We start from the raw sequence: 20,664 nt of genomic DNA, 5'->3' as shown, positions 1-20,664 counted from the left end.
GAACTGAAACACATATGTGTCCCCATTTAGTGGTAAATTTCTTGGGCTATGTTCCTGGCTGGTTCTCTCTTGTAAAGCAGATTTTATGTGAATACATTTTAAAGGATAGGAAATATTGAAGGGTGAAGTGAATTTTTGTGCAGAGATTGAATTTTCTCAGATAGTATTTTAGATTCAAATTGGTTTCAATCATATTCTTCATATAACTTTTCCTCTTAGTAGTTAAAATCCCTTTACAATGATGTTCTTTGAGCTCTTCATAACTAAGTTCCCCAGAAAGGATGGCCAGGAGAGTGTAATCTACAGCTCTTTTTGCTCTGACAAAGATGGCTAAAGGGAGGTTACAGGGGAATAGCTTCATTGATACATGTAGGTGACCAAAGGATGGCTCTCTCCACCAAAATCCTCCAAAGTTTTGTAACATTAATTATCCAGAGGGACATTTATTTGACATTTAAGGTGTGCTGCATTGTGACATTTCTTATATTGAACCCTTTTATATGTGTCTATGTATCACCCCTAAAATCTTCAATTCAGTAACTCATTCTCAGCACACAACCTTCACCCTTTCTTCTAGTCCTCACAACCCCCACTCTCCCACCGTCTTTCTCTGTGCTCATGTCAGTGTTCAACTTGTGGATCCTTCCATTTTCTTCCACTTTTCACCTGGTCTCCCTTTCTTTTCTAACCAGCCCGGATAGCATAAAGAGAATATGATTTAAGAGAGTGACTTGTGGAATCCTGGATCACACCTTTAAGAGGAAAGAAAACAAAAAGCAGTTCTTTTGATTTCACACAGGATAAGGAGAAACTCCCTCCTTTTTGTTGTCTGGTATGTATAAAATAAGAAATACCTTCAGAAAAGTAAGATATGGGTGAAAATTACAACCAACATTGAGAACTATTTTTTAATGTTCTTATTACAAAATTAGGATGATACTTTATTAACTGATATTGTTTTTAGAAATAATTTTTGCTTGTTTTGAAATATTTCTTAAAAGATGATACACCCCCCCCACACACACATAGGACGTTCCATAACTTCTTTAGCCATTACCCCATTATTGAACATAGAATCTGTTTCCAGTTCTTCATGGTTATAAATAATGCTATGATAAGCCTCCTCGTACATAAGTTTCTGGCAGCCCCTCTGATTCCTAGATATGGAATTTCTAACTGAAAGGATGTAAATATGTTTTAAGGCTCTTGTTACAATTTGCTAAAATATTTTGTGGATAGGTTTAACCAATTTGCACTCATCCCACAGTGAATGAGAACACAGGGGAGAGAATCATTTGGAAAGCACACATCTGAACTGTCATTTGCCGGCTTCAGGCCCATAAATAGTCTACTTACCTCTACTTCTAATGCTTTCCTCACCCTTCCGCCTGGTGATTTTCATCTCCTGTTGAAAGATCTTCTGGTGGGGCGCCTGGGTGGCTCAGTGGGTTGGGCCTCTGCCTTCAGCTCAGATCATGATCTCAGGGTCCTGGGATTGACCCCCCCCCCCCCCCGCCTACTTGTGATCTCCCTCTCTGTCAAATAAACAAATTAGAAAGAAAGAAAGAAAGAAAGAAAGAAAGAAAGAAAGAAATCTTCTGGTGGGTCAAGCAATTGTCCAAGTGTCTATGGTGTCACCCTCTTATCTCTTCTTTAGCACAATCTCAGTATTGAAATGATTGGCTGAAATTCTGTTTTCTCATTAGATTGTGAACACCTTGAGGGCAGGGATGAAGTTACATTTACTTTATATTCTCTTTTTCTCTTCATCTTCTTCTTCTTTTTAAAATATTTTTATTTATTTATTTGGGGCGGGGAGCAGCAGAAAAAGAGGGAGAAGCAGACGGAGCTGATCCCAGGACCCTGGGATCATGACATGAGCCGAAGACAGATGCTTAACCGACTGAGCCACCCAGGGGCCCCTACTTTGTATTCTCAATTCCTAGCTCAACAGGTAGAGAAGTGCTTTAAAAACCTTGGAAAAAAATAATGTGTTACTTTCCTAAATACACCACTCATTCTTCTAGGATATCTTTTGAATCTCGAATAACAGTGATAGCATCTTATAAAAGGGCCCCAGTAAATATTTCTGAATTGAGCATTTCACAAAACCATTGCTTCAGAACAGATTGGCTGGATTCATGTCCTTATCTGTCACCAATTCCTTGTCTGATGTTGAACATAGTGATTACTATGACTGGGCCTTGCTATTGCCTTTATAAAATGGAAGTTCTTGCCAGAAACTCAACGTGTAGGGAGGGTTGGGGGCCACTTTTCCTGTTCAGTAATTTTGAAAGAAGGTACCCTGTTAATAACATGCTGTGACTTTTGGACTTGAAATTGTTTACTTCTCTAGATATTCTCCTACTGACCTAAGAACTGGGCCCCATTATAGTTCCTAAATAAGGATTCAATTGAAAAAAATCAATTGCTAAAGATATTTTTAAAATTCCATTTCTTGAGACAATAGGTCATTTTCTAACATTTTGCCTTCTCAGACTTCTTTTTCCTTCTCCCTGGGGCACCCAAAGCATTTGGATAGCAGAAAGTGCTGCATTATTTACAAATTTGCAAATACTGTAATTTGTTTTGTGCACAAAGGAATTTGCACTTCACACAATTGTAAATTGATTGCTCCCTTTGAGCTGTTAATTAGATTCCTGCTATTTTTTTTTTCCCAAGGCCCAAGACCATTACTACTCCAGAGGAGAAATTAAGAGGATCTGATTCAAATGGGCTGTGGCTTTTGTGCCCATTTCCATCCCACACCCAGAATCACCCACCCCCACCAAGAAAATTCTTACTGAAGCCCATTTTTCAAAGAACCACTATTCTATCAAGATCCAAATTTCTGTCCGTTGTTTCTTGTAATTTCCCATTTCAGAGTTCCCTGCATTTAACTCCATACAAAATAGACATTCAGGGAGAGGCCTAGGGATGTGGAGTTTGTTGTTTGTTTGCCTGCACAATGTGAGCCAGCACAGGGGGATTTTTTTTTTGGAAAAAAAAAATTACTTTAAAATTTTTACAAGTTAGGAGATTTTACACCCCAAATCTAGATTTCCAGTTTCTCTTGAAAAATTGTGTGATCTGGTCACACTAAGCTTCTTTTGGTGGAGCCCAGTACCTGCTATTCGGGTTTGGAATATTCTCTACTTTACCAAGGTCACTGTCACTCCTTGGGGGTTACATTTTGCCACTGTATTTATGTTATCTTTTTGCCATTTGTAGGGATTTGCAGCCTCTATAAACTTTCTTCGGCATCTCAATCACTGATCTGCTGATTGCCATTCTTACCTTTATCACAGAATATGAATAAAAAATAAATTTGCCATCTCTAAGGGACAACCAATATTGAGGACAGGAATCAGATGTAAGGAAAATCATACATATAGGTACATGCCCTCACTACCCCCCCCAATCTCCACCAAGAAAATTCTTACCTGAGCTCATTTTCCAAAGCACACATACTCCACTAAGATCCAAATGTGTATGTGTGTACAATAGGATTATATGTATGTGTGTGTGTATCCCACAAGTTGGAGGACAGATGTCTAAGCGGGTTACTATGTCCTTTATGCTGCTAACCCCCATCTTTAATTCTGCCCATGTACCCATTCTAATTTTAACTTTAGGAGAGAGGGACCACAGGGAATATGGCAATAGTAGAAGGACATTGAAAGTGTTTTCTTTGATGGACATTATCATGTAGAGACTAAAAGCCCTGGCCCTAGAGTCAGGCTTGGGCCTTTGAGTACTGACTTTGCCTCTTATGAGACACATGACTTTGGGCAAGTCCTTTAATTTCTCTACATTTCCGTTTCTTGTCTCTGAGACGGAGTCATAATGCTACATATCTTAACAGGCAATTGTAAAGATTGAATGAGATAATGCACTATAGCTCTCAACAAAATGCTTAGAACATTCGTAAGGTCTCAGAAAATGTTTGCTGCTAACTCTACAATACAGAGGATGTACCGCTCTCTGTACACTGTGACATTGCTGTACGTACTTAGCCAATTTATGGACCAACTTTTTTTCTGAAAATGAGGATATTATATTAGTTTAGTCACAGAGTTGTTTTGAGGACTAAATGAGCTATATGTAAAACACTTTCGAACAATGCCTAGTATATAAGAAATGCTATATAAGTGTTTACTATTATTACATACCGTGGTCAGGGGAATTTTTTTTTTTTTTTTTGCCTTTTTTTTAAAGTGGAGATCTTAAAAAGTTCTTAAAAAGAGTTAAAAAGAGTTGGGGTACTTCTCAAAAGTAAGATAATATGGGGGCGCCTGGGTAGCTCAGTGGGTTAAAGCCTCTGCCTACGGCTCGGATCATGATCCCGGGGTCCTGGAATCGAGGCCTGCATTGGGCTCTCTGCTCGGTGCTTCCCCATCTCTCTCTGCCTGTCTCTCTGTCTGTCTCTCTGCCTACTTGTGATCTCTGTCTGTCAAATAAATAAATAAAACCTAAAAAAAAGAAAAAGTAAGATAATGTGGGTTAAAATAGCAATGAACAGAAAGCCAGAAGACCTAGGTTAGTTCAGGACTGCTGTGAACTATGTGATATGGTCCGGCCTCACCTATTAAATGTGAAGAGGTGATTAAGTAGGCCAGGGCCAAATCCAGGTTTTAGGGATACTAGATCTTATATAATTCTTTTTTTAAGAAAAAAATAAAATAAAATTTTGGATGCAAAATTTGTTATGAAAGTGAATACTTAAAATCAGTAACAAAATCACAATGAATTTTAAAAGGATAAAAATACCATAAATGTCACAAAATTCAAATAAATGTTTATTAATTAGCTATCTGAGACAACCCTTTATTACATATTTCCCACATTTGGGGGGCTGATTTCCTCTTCATATGACAATGATTTTTGCAATATTCTTCTCTCCAGAGAGAATAGAAAGGTAATTTTATCTTTTCCCTACCATCCCTTTCAGTGTTGAGTGCCTTAAGACATATATATATATATATATATATATATATATATATATATATATATATCTCATGAGATAGCCCCTAATCCTACATCTTTGGGACCTGGTGCCAGTAAATTGGCCCAATGTACAGTGAAACTATTTAGAATTCATCCTTACACTAGAACAGCTCAAAGGAACAGCCACACGCTGAAGTGACTGAGATCCACGTGTATGTGTATATAACCCAGTAAACCCAGACCAATGGTATCTCCATCTCAACAGATCCCTAGCCAGAGCAAAACAAATGCCCACAGCTTTCCCAGTACCAGCGTGAGGGTGAGTTTGAAGGAGGTAAGTTGGGCTGCAGAGACTATGGTCTTTACCAATTATGGTTACGTTTAATTAAAAATGTGACCATGTGAACACATTGCTCGGATCTCTTCCAAGGCCTTGGGAGGGGCCAATGCTAGCGATGGACCCTAAGGCTTAAAGTTCATTATATTTGTGGCTAATCCACATTGGAGTAGAGAATTGCAAAGACCCCTTCGAGCCCTAAAATTCTGTGGATTTGTTTTGTCTCAGTATTTCCATGAGAATCTAGTGTAAGCAGGATACAGAAGTAGGAGCATTTCTTCAAGTGGACAGGAAGAAAGTGAAACTTGTTCTCTTCTCAAAATTGCCAGAGTTGTGTTGGTTTTCCTTTGTCACTCAGGGATTATTTCTCCTTGTTAGCGTGTTTGTCTCCTTGGTATTCCAAATCCATTGTCCCAAATTCTCTATACCCTTCTTTTAGAGATTAGGAAACACTGACAGAGAGATATTTTATATATTTTAAGGAAATATTATTGTGAAATATGCTGTCTAGGTGTTAAAAAGGAAGGTGGATGAATAAAGTAGAAAAAAAATCCACATGATAGTATGGAAGTTTGGGAGCAGAGTCTAATTAGTGGGAATACAGAGGAGTTACCATCTCAGACTCAGAAGTCTTCAATACAGGTGGTGGTCTATTGTGAGGGCTTTGCAGGAGTCAATGTGCAGGACCAAGGTGAGACTGAAGGGATCCTTGAAAAAGAACAGTCTACACTTCAACCTTCAGACCCTTTGACGGTGACTATGGTACTTGAAGACTTTGACCTTCTCCAGGGACATCTGAATAATTCAAGTGCTTGAAACCTAAGGGGTGCTCAAAAAAGCTTATTGAATGAAACGATTGGATGTATCAGAGTTTGTTAACTAGAAAGCAAGTGGGTATGTTATTTTTACCAACAATAAAAATATTTCATGCAGGGATGCCTGGGTGGTTTAGTCAGTTAAGCATCCAACTCTTAGTTTCACCTCAGGTCATGATCTCAGGGTCCTGCGATCCAGCCCCCCATTGGGCTCTGCACTCAGCAGGGAGTCTGCTGGAGATTCCCTCTCTCCCTCTCTCCCCTCCCCCTCATTATGCTCATACACATGTACACACACACACACACACTCTTTCTCTCCCAAATGAATAAATCTTTAAAAAATATTTTCATGCAAAGGTAAAACTTGCCTTGTTATCAAGAAGAAACTTTCAACATTTGTGTGAATGGTAACAACAAAGAGCAATTTCAAATATAAAATGTTGGCTTGAGATGTTATAGTTCCAAGCTTGGAATCACAACAGCAATTTGTGAAGTTCTAGAAGGCTGCACGTTTTGATAGTATGCTTTGAAATATATGCTGTCCCAAATATTCCCTTACTCACTCATTTATCTATGGGACCTTTACCAAGCAGTAAGTCCTGGTGATAAAAATAACAAAATCCCTGTTTATAATCTAATAGTGAGACTGAGGTGTAGTCTCTGCATTGATATAGAAAATAGAAGATAGGATATGGAGAGTGGAGGGTAAGAAAGATTATTAGCAAAGAGCTTAGAAAGACCTGAGGATTTATGCCTTTAATTGGATGTCTTGTGGCGGTAGAGACATAGGATGCAGAATTCTTGCTGTGTCTCAACGCAATTTATAATGTCAACAGGAAGTCAGGACTAACCCTTATAAATATTAGAGAACAATGCAGAACAATATATGATGAAATCACCTCTGAATTCCAGGTACATTACTTAATTCAGTCTTGCATTCCTGTCCTCATTCACTTGGCGTATGTTTGTGGCATACCTACCGTGTACCAGGAACTTGGCTAGTTGCAGATATAAAGTGATGAATATGAGTCAGGGTCTTAAAGATCTTCCAACCTAGAACAGAAAATGGACTTTAAACAAGTCATGCCTTTACGTAGTGAGTATCTTAGTAGGGAAAACACAGGAAGAGAACATACAGCCGGGGACTCTAATCTGGTTTAGGCTTCCCGGAGGAAGTGAAATGTACACCCAAGCAGTGGGCTGTCCCCTGGTTTCTGACTGTGACTTCCACGTACTCCATCCAGTGGGTCCTTTCCATTTGCAGTTCTCGATGCTTTCCGTGGAGTTCATGTTCCAGTTATGAAAATCCAAGGCACCCTGGCTCTTTACATTACCACAGATAAACTTTTACACTAGGAGCAATTCTTTCTTTTCAAAGAGGCATGATCCCTATTAAGAATTCACCAGAATTTAAACCTCCTTTTCCTGATTAGAGACTATCACCGAACATTATTTCACACATAACATTTCCCACTTACGCCACCATTCTGCTGAATTCCACTTGTGTATGTGCAAATTCTAGGTATGCCCCACTTCTAATACTGTATCATCACTCTTAAGACTGTATAGTGTTTGAAGATAATCCTCTTAACTCTCATCTCTATTCCTCAATCCCCATAACACCCATGGTAACGATATTATAATCAAAATAGTAATAGTAATAGAAACATTACTGCTACTTATTGAGAGCTTACTATGTGCCAGTCATTTTGCAATAACTTATGCCTAAATTTTCTTGTCTAAATATTAATTTTAAAAAATTATTATAAACATTGTCTTGCCTAACTGTATACAAAACCCTTATGAAGGGGTCATTATTATATCCACTTTACAAATGATTTATGGGGAGTAGCAGTTTTGCCAAAGTCTCACAGTTATTATAAGACAGCTGTGATTTGAAATCATATTTGCTTGATGCCAGGGTTTATAGTCTTTTGTAACCCTGCCTTGGCATTTACCATTAGTCATTATTGTAAATACTCTCTCTCTTTTTTTAAAAAATTTTATTTATTTATTTGTCAGAGAGCACAAGCAGGGGGAGTGGCAGGTAGGGGGAGGAGCAGGCGCCCCACTGAGCCAGGAGCCCAATGTGGGACTCAATCCCTGAACCCTGGGATCCTGACTTGAGCTGAAGGCAGAAACTTAACCAACTGAACCACCCAAGCGTCCCTATTATAAATATTCTTTAAATAATTCTCTGGATTAGGTTACCAAATGGTGAGGTCAGCTGACTTAGATCTCCCAACACTCACCAAATATAGTTTGGCCACCTGCATTAATTGGATTCCTATTAATATACATGCCATGGGAGTAGGCAGAGTAATATCTATTATCCCTATTTGAATATTTTATTGCCCACTGGCATGTTACTCTAAAATAAAACCATTGAGTGGTCCTGGAACATGAAAAATACGGTTGTTGGCACTCTGTTGGAATTCCTCATGCTTTGATATCGAAGTATGCAGATTCCTAGGCGCTTGGTCGTCATGGAGACGGTGGTAGATGGATGGGCTGGCGGTAGAGGTGATGAAGGTGATTAGCTGAGACAAGCTCCTCTCAGAGAGAAGATGAGTACGCTGGTTTCCACAGAATCTGTTGGCAAAGTAGAGATTTTTATCTCAACCTGTCCCATCCAAATGCTTCTCTAAAGAAATCCTTCTGTTGGTGGTCTCCTTCTAAATAGTCATGCTCCAGACTACGGTTTGTCCCTTGTCTCAAATGAGTGGACCAAAGGGTAGACACGATTTGAAGGCAGCCCTTTCTGTAACCCGGCCAGCCATCTGTATAGACTAGCTTAAAATGATAAGTGGGGCCAATCAGATGCCTGTCTTGGAGATTTGGCAATGGAAAGCTGAGACACTCAGCCAGTTGGCATCCAAGTCAGATTGTGGGAGGATGCCGTGAACCATATGCAGGCTCAAACTTTGAAGGATCAGAACAGATAGAGAGTGAAGGTTGAGGAAGTCAGAGTAACACACAGAAATAAAGTGAAGGCGGTAAGACAGGATTACTTAGGGATACCTCCAGTCCTGGTGTGTTTCTGGTCCAGTCCTTGCTGGGTAGTGCTTGAAACAATTCCCTCCCCCGATCTCATCTTCTCCCAGTGCCAACTCTATGAAGTAACGTGAGCGCACCTCTCTTTCTTTCAACCAAACAAGATTGACTGAAACAGTCTTCCTTCATTTTCATGTCAAGCACTTACAAATATGAAATATTGCTTTTAGTTCTCATTAGCAAATAGATGTGAAAGTCAGACATTCCCAAAGCAAGAACTAGAACTCCCTGTGCCAGAAAACCCCATTTTGGTTTTTGCACATAAAAAATTCTTACAGCCCACATTTCATTAAGAAAGTCTGCTCTGCATAAACCTCAAAGTTTTTAGAAACTTTTTGCCTTCTTAGTTAGAGAGTAGGGACCAGTCATTCATTACCCAAGCTTCTTCTCCCCTTCATGTTTAATGCCAAAGTGATTCTACTGTGTTTATGTGAAGAGAGGCAAAAAGCATTCTCCCTTCCCAGTCTTTATCCTTTATTCAGACTTAATGCATCCTGGCCCCGTTTAATGATGGTCTAGGGTTTTTTGAACCAAAAGATTTTTTAAAAAGTAAAAAGAAACAAATCAAAGTTCAATTTCCTCAAAAGTTTCCAAGAACGAAATAGCTGAGGAAAAAGATAAAGTGAACAAGGGTGACTTTGTGTCAAATTGCAGGTTAAAGATCACTGTGGTGGTCTTCATGGGGCATAAAGGGGATCAGACATATTCCAGGAGGCCACTTTGTTTTGGAAATATAAACACATGTGAGCAGGGAGCCCAATGCAGGGCTCGATCCCAGGACCCCAGGATCATGACCCGAGCCAAAGGCAGACGCTTAACCCCGACTGAGTCACCCAGACAACCCCCATGTATAAGTGTTTTAATTTGCTTCAACTTACCAGATGTGGTAAGTGCCTAAATGACAGCTGTTTGTGTAGAGCCCATCACTAGCCTTAATAGATCTGGGCTTTTCTTGGTTTTCATTCCCGTGCCTCATATGCCTTGTCTGTGCGGGAGTCCCTGCTTCTTCCCCTTGCTGAGATCAGTCTCTCTCATTCTCTCTCCCTCCTTTCTCCTTCCCCTTCTCTCTTTCTCTCCTTTATATTATGCTCATCTGCAGTTCAGCAACCCTTGACCTTTTATCTCCTAGGTAAATAGTTCTGAGGTTATGTTAAGCCCTTAGAAAATGAAGGCAATACTTCACCTTATTAATGAGGATCGTCTTTACAGGTGTGCCTTGCCACACCTTTGGAAACGTGGATGCAGAACCAAAGGAAATGATGCTTCTCCCTGAGCAGTCCTGGAAGGCTTTGGTTGCATCGCTTTTCGGCCTTTTGGCTAAGATCAAGTGTGGAAGGCTTTGTTTGCTGTGGATGTGATAACTCTACTTCCGTAGAGACAAGACCGGTCACTTTGCATTTTCTATTTCTCTGAGAAAGTATGAACATTCAGAGAGGCCTATGTCTACCAAGAACTAGAATGCTGAGGAATGGAAGCACATGGAAGCATTCATCTACGATACAAGGATAACTTTAGCTGTGACTTGGAATATATTGTCTAAGAGCTCTGTAAGGGTGAAACTGAAAACTTTTTTTTCCGTCACAGGGTTGTATCATCTAGTCACTGATCAAAAGTCTTCAAATTTCATTTTTTAGTACTTTAGAGGGTTTTTTTGAGGAGTAAGTGAAAAAATATATGCAAAGTACATAGAACAGTGCTCCTCTGATTATGAGTACTGAGCAAATGCTAGCTATCACTATTTTTAAAAGGTTTCATACAACAATCACTCTGTTTTCCAAGAGGAATTGAAATTTACTTGAATTTTAATGTTCTGGGTTCCCTGATACCATTTACCAGTGCTTGCTTTGATTTAAAAGGGGCCTTGCATACTTGATAACATGCAAGGTTTAATATTAAGCATCTTTATTGCCCATTGTGTTTGCAAAGAACATTTTTGTTTTCCACTAGCCTATCCAATCACATTCCAAGATAGAGAACTCCCTGTCAGAGATAACGTCGACTATTAAAGAACCTAAGTGCTTGCAGAAATGAGATGACAGCAATGTATTCCTCATTCTAGCCACCTCTAGGTGAAGAAAGATGATCTTTTCTGAACCTTGGGCTCGTGCATGTGTACAGGTGAGTGTGTGCACATACGTTGGTCTTGTGCTGGATAAAATCTTTTTTCCTAAGCTAGAAATAGCCAGTTACCATTATTATTTAGGGTTTTAACTGAAGAATTGCAGTTGGCTAACTCATATGATTTCCACTGAAAAGCTGGAATTCTGAGATAGCATGCTTCGAAATATTCGAAGTGTTTTGCCTACTAGCCCATAGCTAAGGATCTCCCGTTTTAGTCTGTGGGAGGTAACCACCTCTTGTGTTGTGAACAAAATCAGGAAAGAAATTTGCCTGATGTTTTCTGTATGACTTGAGCAAGAGCCCAACTATATTAATAGGTCTGGTTTTTTAAAATATGGGTCTGGGCTGAGAGGGTCCTTTGGGTGGTGTCATGGGCAAGATATTTAAAGGATGGACCAAGCCGTCGCTTCTGTCATCTTTCCCTTTTACAGTTGCCCTCTGTTTATAGAAGCCTATTTGTGAGTCTTCCTTGGTCATCAGGCAAAATGCCTTGCTTCTTTCCTGGTTGTTTACGAAACCAAGGGCCCAGGCTACAGGATATTTATACTGTTGTCTGTCAAAGCATTCCCTGGGAGAGGAGATAAGCAAGTCATCTGCCAAAAATATTGTGGCTTGCAAATTATGGGTGCATGTAAGAAAGGTCACTGCATTACCAAGTCATAAGTAAATGCTTGTGTTCTCTTGAGCAAATGACACAGCTCATTAGGTTGATTTCACCTTCCTCGGATGTCATGAACGTAACTTTTGCTTTTCCACGATGGTTCTTAGCCCAATGCACAGGACATCTCAGGTAAGAAAGGGCTGAAGCAAGTCTGAGTTGGATTCTTCTGATAACACCAAGAAGACTGTCTCCCCTTTCCCTAAGAACTAGGGAGCATACTTAGCCAGACAGGGATAGGGTTCTAGATGTGGAGGTTAGCAAGAAGGGGTAAGACTTTTTTCTAGGTAGGAAAAGCAAAGTAGGGAAGGCAAATGTGTGGGTGAGTTGGAGCCATAGTTCCTGTAACGTTGGCCATCCAAAGTAGCTTCAGAATGGAGCCCTGGGGTCTGTCCCCCTGAACAGGACAAGAAGCTGAGGTGACTGGAGGCTAGCCCCAGCCTGCCAGCACCACCTCAATTCTGTTGTCTTTGTCCTTTGTCTCTGGGGCTGCAGTAACATTCCAAGGGAGGTCTGGTGAGTTGCCCAGAGCCCACGGATCCCAGGGACATGTTAGCGACACTGACTTTGTGTCACACTGCGTCTGGGGCGCCAGAAGCAAATTAATCAAGAGTACAAGAGTACAGGATTTCAAAGGCTTTTACTGTCTCTTGCCTTCTGCCGTCACTTAATCTGAGCTACTTCCAGTTTTTCATGTTCCAGTCTCTCCCTTGGATTAATCTGCTGCTTCTCCACCATGTTAGCCATATTCCCTGCTCCATTCTAACTACAACAAACTACCAAACCCCAGGACCTTTGCTCTCTTGCTCACCTTCTCCTCAAAAGTCACCCAAAGTATCCTGGAAGCAAAATAGAAGTGCTTAAACACATTTTGCAGTGAAAAAAACAAGGGATGAGCTCCCTAACAGGGCCAATTCACTGCTACCGTTCTTGGCTCCTGCCAGAGGGGAGAGTTATGGGTGGGATTTTGCCCAGACACACTTTGGCTATTTTGTGTTTAGTGGTGTCCATGCTGCCAACAATTGTTTAAACAAATGAAGGCAGGTGTCCTTGAGGAATGGCAATGGAGACTTTGGTGACATTCACTTGGCTGAAAACTTGCAGGTTATACCTTAGTTCCTTTCCCATCCATGAATTGAATCTCAACCCAGTCATAATTGTACGAAAGAAAAGATCATTTTTATTGTGAGACTGTAAGCTGTCTGAGACACACATCTCTGTCTGGGTTCTATTCATTTGTGCATCCTAGGAGGAAGGACTCGAGCCCATCCCATTATAGGTGTTTGATAATTCTGTTCATACAAATTCCTACCTGATGAAGTTATACTCTAGCAGTACAGTTCAACAAATAGCACAATATCAAATGGGTACAGAAGAGTAGGTTTTGATATGCTAGTTAAAATACACAGAGAAAATGATCCTTGTATTCATCTTGGGGCTTTGAACAGATGTGAGCCTCTGAGGGCAATGTATCTCAGAGTATAGGGTTAGGAAGAGAGGGGAAATACAAGAATATCTTGTATACGAGATATTAAGGAATATCTCAAAATGAAGGGTAGGTGATAAAAAGAGAACTGATTTTTTAAATTATAGAAATGTGAAATAGATACAATTCCCTGTTTATCTGAAACACCAGGTATTTTCTTAGGATTTTAATGTTGTTATTCCAAAAAAGGGGGAAGGGATTTAGACTAGCTAAAATCCCTTCCTCAGAGGCGCCTGGGTGGCTCAGTAGGTTAAACATCTGCCTTTGGCTCAGGTCATGATCCCAGAGTACTGGGATCAAGCCCTCCTCTGGCTCCCTGCCCAGCAGAGAGCCTGCTTCTCCCTCTTCCTCTGCCCCTCTCCCTTGCTGGTGCTATGTCTGGCTCTCTGTCAAATAAATAAAATATTAAAAAAAAATCCCTCCTCATCTAAAAAGCTATGTACCTGTGATTATAAATGATCAAAAATTATACAAAATGAATAAAACTGAGGACTTTCTCTCTCTTTTTGGAATGGACCTAGCCCTAGAACAAAGAATCTTAACCTAAAGTCTATGGTTATACAGCCGTGTGTCCTTGAATTCCCTAAAATCATGCACAAAAATTTTGTATATGCACATTTTCCCTTGCGGGACAAGGACTCATAGTTTTCATCAAGTTCCCAGGAAATTTTGAGACTCCAAAAGCCTTATAAGCCCCTGGATTTATAGAACATTTTAGACTGTCTCCTTATAAGGCTTGGCAGAACACTTTGTAGCGCCAGTCATTATACTAAACGTTTTGTATGTATTACCTAATTTAACCCTAACTTTATGATACTGTAGCTTTTCTGAGAAGCAACAAACTTTTTCAGAGGTTTACAGCCAACAAGTGGGGAAGCTAGGTTACCAACCCAGGCCAAACCAGAATCCCATGCTTTTGTTTATCACATCAAGTCACCTTCGTTTTCAGGAGACAGCACAGTTGCCAAAAACCCAGAGCCTTTCCAGCCTCAGCCATCATTTCCCCTTTAAATCATCTTTTATATTTATATAGTAACTGCTTTCTAAGCATCCCCAAACTTCACCACACGCAAGCAGCATTTCTCTGTGGAACCTTTGAAAGTCTTCTAAAACACAGAAGCAACCCCCGCCAGACCGCTCACCTCAGTTTTTTTCCATTGTGCAACAAGGCTGCAGTAAACATAATTTCATCTTAATTGTCTCCTCTAGACTCAAGTCTGGCCACATGGCACAATGGACAGCCCATACATTTGGACAGACTCCAAGAAATCCATCCCAAGCACTGAATGGTCCTGGCACTGTTCCAAAATTTTACTAACTTTCCACATGTTGTGATTCCAGACACGTTTATACCTTGGTCCCCAGGATAATGGAAGCCACAAAAGAGACAAATTAAAATGTCAGCCCAGCTGGGCCCACATTGTAGGCCAGCAATTACCATGGAACCCCTTGCCTCTTAGATCACCTGAGTGTAGCACATCTGGGCTCCCTGTAAGAGGGAAAACGAAATAATCCAGAGTGGTTTCCTAGATGTTCCCCGACTCAGTGTAAGTACGGTGTGCTTCTTAATAACTGCTCACATTTCGATAAGCAACAGGGAAAATTTTTAAAAATCAGGCGAAAGGCAGGGAACAGAATCCTGGGGACTTTGTAATCCAACAACCCCTGCCATCATTCAGGACCTAACTAACTTGAAACACACGATCAAGGCTGGAGAGGCAAATAAAAGAGAGCATCGGTGTTCTCCACCTGAGGGAAGAGTGTCATTCAAAGCTCACTGCAGATTCTGACAGAAGGTATGAAGGAAGGAAGCCATGTCACTACAGATGGAGCAAAGAATGTCCATAGCAAAGGGCACATCTGAGAGGTCCTACCCCTTGTGGGATCGTGGTAGACGTTCAAAGCATCCACCTGAGAGAAATAAGGAAAACAGGACCGGAGTCGGAAGAATGGGTGACATAAGGAATTAAACGGTGTGGGAATCGAGACATTGCTTTTCTCCTCACTCTCTCCTTTTTTTTATTCTTCAGAGACCCAGCCACTGATAGGAGCTGCTCATTTCATCAAAGTAATCTGTTGTTTTCTGTGCTCTGGAGGTGGTGACTTCAGTGTCCACGATGGGACGTCCATGAGTGTTTGTTGGGTTTGAAACTGAGTGCTCCAAGCCAGCGGATAGCATTTCTTCTTCTGGTGGGCCAGGGAAACACTGAGATTACTTCAGCAAGAAATAACTTTCCTTCCAATCTGTATCATCACTCAGAGAGGCAGCTGGTCAGGTTAGCAGAGAAAATGGATATTTAGTTACGAAGAAGATTGATTAAACTTTGGCTTTATCTTTTTGTATCTTGATACGATCATATGGAGATAGGTTATTTCCTCACACTACTTGTCACCTGCTCTGTGATTTTTTTTGTCCTTCTTTGCCTGCTCTATGAGATTGTAAGCTTCATGAGGACAGTTTTTCTCATCATTATATCCTCAATACAATAAATTTTTTTTTTGAAGAAATGAATAAAGAAGGTCAATGCGCAAAAGTCCTCTGGTTAGTGAATTCTTACCAGGTTAGTAAAATGTAGGTTGAATTGCTTGGGTGTATTTGATAACCCGTGGTTGTCAACCAAATTTATATTATGTGCAAGAAATGGAATATTGAATGCAGTTACATGTTTTATTGTTGAAGCAAGGATCTAGGCTGTGGGGGCAAACTGTGGTTTTGTCCTCCTGCTTTTTTTTTCCTTTTTTTTTTTTAAATTTGTTTTCAGCGTAATAGAATTCATTGTTTATGCACCACACCCAGTGCTCCATGCAATACGTGCCCTCCATAATACCCATCACCTGGCTCTTATTTTTCCTTTGGGTAAATTCTTAGCCCGTTTTAGTCTGAGAAATTGCCCTCTCTTCCATTCTCAGCCCTGTGTCTGTCCCCCTCCCTCAGGTGCACTGGATCCAACATTTCTATGTGATTCTCTGTTTTATCAGAGAACCGCTTTCCTGGGGCCATGGGCTTCTCTCGGCCACAGTTCCAGAAGGTTCCTTCAGAGGAGCTGTAGGGTGGGGGAATGTCCTTCCCTTGTTCTGAGAGAAGCGAGCTGGAGTTATGGGGCCAGGGGTTCTTTACACTGAAGTCAGCACAGGGGAAGGCCGGGGCTGGGAAGAGAAAGAGGGACACCTAATGACTCCATCTGAGGCAATAAATCACACACGACTTAATTTTTTTCCCTGTTATTTGCCACAAATACAACTCTCACTGGTCCAGAGACTTAAGTCGTGTCACTTAGTTTTTATATTTGAAAAAGAACGAAATCATTTGGGTGGCTCCTAGAGAAAGTGAAATTTGGTACATCTTGGTCTTGTTAAAAATTCGTCATTTTATCGGACTGAGATCTCTACCTTTGATAACAATGTTCAAGCTCCTGACCTACAGATAATTCAGAATGCATGCAATCTTTCCTTTACTTCGGCATTCCATAATGAAGAGAGCTCTTATGGCTCATTTGTTCATTCAGTCCATAAATATTTATTGAGCACCTACTATGTGCCGGCACGTCTTCTCTAGGCTTCATGTTTAGATCATTATTTGAATTGTTTCTCATGGGGATTTTGGACCAATACCAATCATCCTTCCTTAGAAGGACTCCACTGTGTCCAAGAATCCCCCTTAAAATATTACATTTGGAGCAGAGCACAGTAACATTATGCATGCCTGACATACCAGCCATGTGCCAGGCATGAAGGTTACAGGGTGAATGAGACACCATTTTGTACTCAGAGCACTCATGACAGGAAGGAGAAGGCCGCCCTTTAAATGAACTGGCTTAGCACAAGGAGCTGCTGCAGAACCCAAATTGGGGAGCGGCCAATTCTCCATGAGAGAGGAATCCTAGAAATGCTTCTCATAAAGGATCGGGAGTATGGATTTCCGACAGGCAGATGGAGCTGGAGAGGGTAATCCAAGGAAAGTCAACTGCCCCAGCTAAGGTAGGGAGGGATGGCACAGCCTCGTGAGTTCAAGGATCCACATAAGCTTTGAGAGGCCAAGAGTGTGGGTGCAGGATTGGTGACGCAGAAGAGGTAGGACCAGAAAAGTAGGCAGGGTTAAGCCTTGAAGACCAGACTGAGAAATTCAGTTTTCATTTGTTTGTTTCTTCTTCCTACAAGGTGACAGGCAGTCTTTTATTAAAAAAAAGTCTTACATAAAAAAATAAAGTTTTTATTTATTTATTTAAAGATTACTTATTTATTTATTTGTCAGAGAGAGAGAGAGAGAGAAAACACAAGCAGGAGGAGTGGCAGGCAGAGAGAGAATCAGGCTCCCTGCTGAGCAGGGAGCTCGATGTGGGACTTGACCCCAGGACCCCGAGATTATGACCTGAGCTGAAGGCAGACACTTAACCGACTGAGTCACACAGGTGTCTCTGTCTCTAACAGTTTTAAAAGAAGGGGAGAAACATGATTAGGCTTACATTGCAGAAGGACACTTTGAAGGTGTGTGGCCCAGGGGCTGGACGTCTAGGAAGAACAGAGGCAGGAAGAGCAGCTGGGGGACCAGACCGTCTGAGTGAGAGATGTGAGCAGATCACGGAAAGGCCTGGGAGGATGGAAAGAAGGGGTTGGTTTAAAGGCAGAGAGCATCCATGAACTCCCAGATGTGGCCTCTCAAAGTCAATCAGAAAACCAGTTCTATCAGCATTATCTGGAACAAATGCAAGTCAAGTGTTATCCTAGACCTGCTGAATCAGAATCTGCAGCTTACCAGTGTCCCCCAGGTCACTCATGGGCACTCAAGTTTGCGAAACACTGGCCTAGGGCCTCGGGATACAGTGGTGGAGATGCAGGATGGCCAATGTCTCTGCCCTCATGGAGTTCATGGTGTGTAGCAGTGAGTGTCGTGGCTGAGCCTGACATTGAATGAGGACTGCAGAAAGTGTTAAAAAGGGGACACATGGGGGCGCCTGGGTGGCTCAGTGGGTTAAAGCCTCTGCCTTTCGCTCAGGTCATGATCCCAGGGTCCTGGGATCGAGCCCCGCATCGGGCTCTCTGCTTGGCAGGGAGCCTGCTTCCTCCTCTCTCTCTCTCTGCCTGCCTCACTCCCTACTTGTGATCTCTATCTGTCAAATAAGTAAATAAAATCTTTAAAAAAAAAAAAAAAAAAAAAAAAAAAAAAAAAAAAAAAGGGGACACATGGTTGGGAACCAGGAGAAGGTACAGTAGAGGACTGGGGTCTGGGCTGCAGTTCAGGGAGTGGTTCCCTGAGTTAGCTAAAGCAACACGCCAGAGGGAGGCAGGAGAAGCAGGTAGAATACGTGTGTGAGGTGGGCTGGAGGGGAGTCTTTGCTGCAGAGCGCAGCCCTCCTTCAGGGGTCTTGGAGGAACCGAAAAACTGGAGCTAGGTGAGGAAGCAGAGTCCCCTCAAGTCAGAGGTCAGAGGTCAGGAGGCATCAGGTCAGCCTTCTAAGTCACGCAGAGGATTCTAATTTTGGTTATCAGCTTAAGGGGACAGGAGGAGAAAGCCCAGAGCAGCCTCAGGAAAGTTGTCCAGGAGAGGAGCATGGATAGCCTTTCCTGGGGCTTCAGACCACAGCCTCTTCCTTAGTGGAGCCCTATTGCTTTAAGCTTTTTCACTTTTGACCCCATTTAAGAAAGTTCTATAGAGCTCATACTCTGTATTTGTCCTATGGTCGGCAAAGAAGGGCTATTAAAATATTTAAGATGCGATCCCTGCCCTGAAGGAAACTACGGTTTAATGATGACATTTGGTTTCGTTAAAGAAGCCTGTAGTCAAACCAAGATGAACTTCCAGTTAATCGTTCCCTATGTCTTCTCACATAGGCTGCTTCCCAGCCAGTTCTCTCTCTCCTCCTGTTTTTATATATTTGGTTTTTTAATACAAATTTTTACATTTTTCTTGGTTTCAGGCCATCCTCCCAGCCTGCTCGATCTTTCTGAATCTTACTTTCCTCGTCAATTCGCTAACTCTCTCCCAACTTTCTGCCATATGCTGATCGGATAAACATGTCTTCTTTTTGCTAATTTAAGACCCTACTTTTAAAATTGGTGACAGGTCTCAGAGGGACTTTAAACCCCCTAGCATGGCAGTATGAGAGATTCCCTTCTGGGGGATTATTGATTGATCAATCAGCACGTGTTGGATGCCAGACAGTATTTTTATCCTGGGAAGCATCTCCCTATCTTGTAGCCAGAGAGAAGCGCACTACTGATGGGACCCACGGCCCCTGTGGATCACGGTGTTTGCAACATTGTGTCTTACTTCAGTCCGTAGGGAACGGCTGTTTTACTCATCCCTGGATTCCCCACACCACGCACAGTGTGCCGTATATAGTGGACACGAAGCACACATTTGCTTGGGAAAGTAGCCTGCATCGTTTTTTATGGACTTGCAGAATTATACAAACCAGCCAGGTTATCTGATACATTTTCAGGACTGAAATACAAAGTTGAGCCTTTCTGCCACTGCCCAGGTCTACCCGAGTTAGTAACTTGGGCTCCCGTATGTTTCATAGAGTCAGAGCCACCCCACCATAGGCTTTGCTCTCCAGAAACATTTTCTGCTATTTTGTAAAAGTTTTTAGTCTCTGTAATTTATCCTAGAGATTCTGCAAGTGATATAGTGAAATCAGGAGGAAAGGGATGTGTAACTCCTTCTATGCATCGCTGATCCCCAATTTCATTTACTGAGGATATCAAAAGGGGTAGATTTTGCCAACAGGACTCTGATTAACAGGCTTACAAATGTAATAAAAGCCACAGTTTTATTTGGCAAAGTTCATGAACAACAACAGCAACAAAAATCCTTCTTTTTGATGTTAATCATCTAAATATATTTATAGTCTTTCATACTATGCCTGCATATTTCACTTTTTCCCCCCTTTAATGGAACTATGAGTGCCACTGATATTCATTCTTGAAATTTGCTTTCATTCATTCCTCATTATCTTGATTTTTTTTTTTTCCCTTAAGGCCTCTGAATTTTTGTCTGTTTGGCAAAAATACGCAGTAGCCTTTACTGGGATTCTTCCATATCTCACATCCTGGTTCTGTGATATGGATTTCATGGGCCTCCTCCTCTTTAATCCTCGCCTGTAAGAAGTACATCCATGACAACCCTTGATTTATTAAAGAAAGAAAGAGAAAGATGGGCGGAGGTTAAATTATCTGCATGTCTATATTGGTTTCTGTCCCTCCTCTCAGTCTCCTGGTGTGTTGCAGAGCTGAGGTTTGAATGAAG

At 41.3% G+C, this 20,664-nt stretch overlaps 1 long non-coding RNA gene across 1 annotated transcript; it reads left to right on the top strand.

Annotated features, from left to right (window-relative positions):
• Nucleotides 1-700: 700 nt before the first annotated feature.
• On the top strand, nt 701-15,938 carry LOC123948335. Its single transcript, XR_006819964.1, has 3 exons — nt 701-832; nt 11,213-11,271; nt 15,449-15,938. It is a non-coding gene; the product is annotated as an uncharacterized LOC123948335 (long non-coding RNA).
• The last annotated feature ends 4,726 nt before the right edge of the window (nt 15,939-20,664 follow it).

The sequence above is a fragment of the Meles meles genome, chromosome 8, assembly GCF_922984935.1.
Source record: "Meles meles chromosome 8, mMelMel3.1 paternal haplotype, whole genome shotgun sequence".
Taxonomy (NCBI): domain Eukaryota; kingdom Metazoa; phylum Chordata; class Mammalia; order Carnivora; family Mustelidae; genus Meles; species Meles meles.
The sequence above is the reverse complement of the archived record's forward strand: the minus strand, read 5'-3'. Positions and strand labels throughout refer to the sequence as shown.